Genomic DNA, 4367 nt, shown 5'->3' with positions numbered 1-4367 from the left:
ATCTGCACAGGAAAATCGGTCAGCTTCATCACATTTGAGCGAGGCTTAGGTAATCTCAAGGAAACGGTCGGTCAAATCTTTGGCAGATCTAACAAAAATAATCCATAGCCCTAGTTAATAAATCAAAAGACGGAAAATACTCATAATCCCAGTCATAAATTCTCATCAGTCAAGCTGATTATCAACAGAATGAGAAAGCTTGTTGGATTACAACATCAGAGCTCTTTGCATTACAAAATTGCATTCAAGGTTTCCGCAGAAGTTACACATTTAGATTTTTTCAACACTGTTTATCCAAATCAGCATTGCAGGATGTTATGGAAGTACACTTGTGAAGGGTTTTTGCAATCATAAATTGGGAAATTTCGCTGTCAAAGTATGCATTCTGCAATTTTGCCCCGATTTCAATCTGTGACAGTTGAGATAATGCAAAACAAATGTATGTAAAAATCACCATTGGGAGCGAAGGACAGAGGCTATATATAAGTATAAATATAATATAATGCTTAGAAATAATATTAATTGCTATTATAATGTAATGTTGTTATGTATTTTGAGCTTGGAGAGCACTGAATATTTAGGAACCAAAGGAAAACGTAATATTTAGAAAACATAATTTGAATAGTGAATATTTGAGAATGAAAGGGGACAATTGTTGAACTTTTGCAAAGTGTTAGAAACAGACATTATTTTCTATAATTTGAATGTTTTCAATATGTATGTATTGATAAAAAGTAGAATTGAATTTAAATATAACTGAGAAAAATAAGTACAAAAACTACAGCAGCTGGAACATGATTTGATATATCCAATAGCTAGAGTTAAAGAGGCCATCAATACAGTAATTGAAACAGAGATATAAATAGAGGCACCTAGTTGAGACAAAGATACATGAAATGAGTAGCTGAGACGAGAAGCTAAAAGACAGTAGGTACATGAATATAAGCTTCGCATTTCCCAGCCCTGAGAGAGTGCTAATTGACAACATCATACTTTTGCAAACTACTTTAAAGAAAACACATGAATTGGATCTGCTTACAAGCTTCCAGAATTACAGTTTAGTAGTTCAACTAGTTTGGAAGTTTTAAACATCTAAAATGAACTACTTTGAGTGTCAGATGCAGCTGCTCCTGCGCAGTTGGTACTCACCAGGAGTTCTGATATGGTAGCTGTTAAATTGGAAGCAGTTTCCCCTCCTCCCATCAAAGATGTCCTCAGCCTCTCCAAGCCATTTGCTACACCTCTCATGGAAGGTCGCTCTTGTGTTGTTTCAGCACTGCAAAGCAAACCAACTTGAATAAAAGAAAGACATCTTTTGTCTTCCACATTTTCATTCACATCTTTCACCAGTTCGCTATCAACAATATCTACCAATCTCTCTGGACAAGCCAACCTCACCCACTTTTGCAGATTCATGTCTCCCACAAACATGTCATCACTTGGTCTCCTCCTTGTAACCATCTCTAATATCAGAATTCCAAAACTATAGACATCTCCCTTTGTAGAAACATTCCCACCCAATCCATACTCTGCAATCAATATTATTGATTAAATTCATGACACGATAATGAAGTGGATAATGATGCCAATATCAAGATAATTCAAAAAATGTTACCTGGAGCAATATAGCCGATGGATCCTTTGAGTCCAAAGGTTGTTGTACTCAGTGAATCTACAGAATTTGTTGTAATTAAACGGGCTATACCAAAATCAGTGACAAGGGCTGTCATGGTGGCATCCAAGAGCACATTGTTGGGTTTTAAATCACAATGGACAATTTGTAGAGGACAGTCATGATGTAAATATTCCATTGCATGGGCTACATCTATAGCAATGTTCAAGCACTCTCTCAATCCCAATTTACAAGAGCCTTGATCATCCCTATCAGGGTGCAAATGTTTTTCCAGACTCCCATTAGGTGCAAACTCAAGAACCAAACCTTTTAAGTCAGGGTAGAAAAATGCACTTATGATGGTGATGAGATTACGATGCCGAATCCTCCCTAACAATTTGCACTTTCTCTTAAAACTCTTTAGAGCTTCTTCATTTTGAAAATTAAGAGTCTTGATGGCAATGATCTTACCATCGCTCAATATACCTTTGAAGACAGATCCAAAATTACCCACTCCAAGCAAGTTGGACTCATCAAATCCAGATGTTGAAGTGACAAGATCCTGATAAGAGAATTTTGGGTAGCCAATACGCTCAAAGCTGAAGCTCGAGGGAAGGACTAGCTGCCCAGCAAATTTATGTTTCCATAGCATTGCTAGAATGAAGAAGCATAATATAAATCCAATGGATCCAACAGCTGATGTCACTATTTTCTTGATCGGGGAATGTTTTTGGTGGGTGTGAGTTGGGCATGGAGGCAATGAATAATTTTTGGGGCCACACAGACTTGGGTTCCCCATAAGCAATGCTACAACAGTTCTATTTGGAAACAAACCCACTTCTGGAATCATCCCTGACAAATTATTGAAAGATAGATCCATCTCCTGGAGATTTTTTAATCTGGAGAGTGAATGAGGTATTGGACCTACAAAGGAGTTGTGGGACAGATTGAGGTGCTCTAATGCTGTGCAGTCTCCAAGTGAAACTGGAATGAGCCCAGTGAGTTGATTCCCAGATATATCTATGCCTTGAGCCATTACAATACTACTCATTTCCTGTGGCAACGACCCTTGCAGAGAATTCCATGAAAGATCGAGGTAGAATTGTAGGTTTTTAAGGCTGGCAATGACTTCCTTCGGTATCGTTCCCCCTAGTTTATTGTGAGATAAGTCCAGGGTCTCCAACTTCTGACATCCCTCCAAACTAACAGGGATCCCCCCCGATAGATTGTTGCGGTCTAGATAAAGACGTCTTAGCTGCTGGGAGTTACAAAGAGAATCTGGTATTTTTCCAGATAACTGGTTGTGGTAAAGACTTAAGAGCCCCAGATGTTGCATTTGGCCAATCTCGCTAGGAATGCTTCCCTCTAATTGATTCTCATCCAAGTACAACCGTTCCAACTGACGGAACCTTTCAATTCCAGATGGAATAGTACCGCTGAAATGATTAATATCTAGAGCTAACAAAGTTAAGTTTGTCAGGTTGGCTATCTGTTGTGGAATGCTGCCGCTTAGCATGTTGTCTGTAAAACTCAAGTAATAGAGATTGGAAGACAGTTCCCCTATGCATGGGGGCAATACACCAGTGAAATGATTACCTCCAATATCTACTTCTTGCAAGTGGGAGCAATTCGTGAGAGCAGTGAGAAAGGCCAATGCGTTACTGTTGTTGCTAACAAGTTGATTGTTCTGTAGGTTGAGCAGGGTTAGAAGGCTCAACTTACCCAGCTCCACTGGAACCGTTCCACCCAGTTGGTTGTCATCTAAGTAAACTTCGATGAGACGGGAACAACTTCCCAAGGAGTTTGGTATGTTTCCGCTCAGCTGATTTCCCCCTATGTTGAGATATTCTAGTACAGTGAACATGCCCAATTCAGGAGGGATGTTGCCCGATAACTCATTTTCGGCCAATCCAATTCAACTAGGACCGAGAGATTTTTGAAAGAGGGCGGAATGGTACCCGTGAGATTGTCAGCGCCCAGGTAGAGGTACTTCAAACTTGTGAGAAGACTGAGCTCAGGCGGGATGCTGCCATGGAGATGGTTGTAGGAGAGTGCTAGAAAATAGAGAGAGCGGCACGCGGAGAGAGAGGGGGGAATGGTTCCTCGTAATTGATTATGTTCAAGCCAGAGTATCCGTAGATGTGGTAATTGGCCGAGTTGGGGAGGAATGGAACCAGTGAGGTGATTTTGTGAGAGGTTGAGGGAGCGAAGAGAGGAGAGATTACCGAGGGCAGGAGAGATGGTGCCGTGTAAATTCATTTGGGTCAAGTGGATGGCACGGACGGAGTGAGAAGAAGAGGAATGGCAGGAGATGCCAGTCCAATTGCAGACGGGGTGAAGGGTAGTCCAGTCGAGCAGAGAAGAACTGCCGTTGCTGAAAACACCAGCTTTGAATCGCAAGAGAATTTCTTGTTGAAGAGAGAGATTGCTTAGAGAATAAGGAAGAGTAGAGATTAAGAAAATGGAAAGCATTGGATAAAGTAATGAGAAAGGAGTGGCCATGGAAAACCAAGCAACTGTGAGGCAGGTGGAACACAGAGGGCAATTGATGAGAATTACATTTGAAATGGTGGAGGAATAAATAGACGAGGGAAAGCAGTGAGCATGTTTAACAATAAAAAATAATTGTACTATATTTTAAAATCAGTCTGTCAATGTACTGGACTGCATATACCATCCAAATTTATCTGTCAGTTTCCTGCATAACTATTCAAATTTAATCTCTGTCAATGTGTGATTGAATTTTTATACCATT

The 4367-nt window shown here is 40.2% G+C and overlaps 1 pseudogene; it reads right to left on the bottom strand.

Moving 5' to 3' along the window:
• Window positions 1-1092: 1092 nt before the first annotated feature.
• Window positions 1093-4084, bottom strand: LOC149543187 (uncharacterized; annotated as a pseudogene).
• Window positions 4085-4367: the final 283 nt, after the last annotated feature.

The sequence above is a fragment of the Cupressus sempervirens genome, chromosome 8 (assembly GCF_028749045.1).
Source record: "Cupressus sempervirens isolate cs-2001-9-10 chromosome 8, ASM2874904v1, whole genome shotgun sequence".
Classification (NCBI taxonomy): domain Eukaryota; kingdom Viridiplantae; phylum Streptophyta; class Pinopsida; order Cupressales; family Cupressaceae; genus Cupressus; species Cupressus sempervirens.
This window is presented reverse-complemented; position numbering and strand designations above follow the sequence as displayed.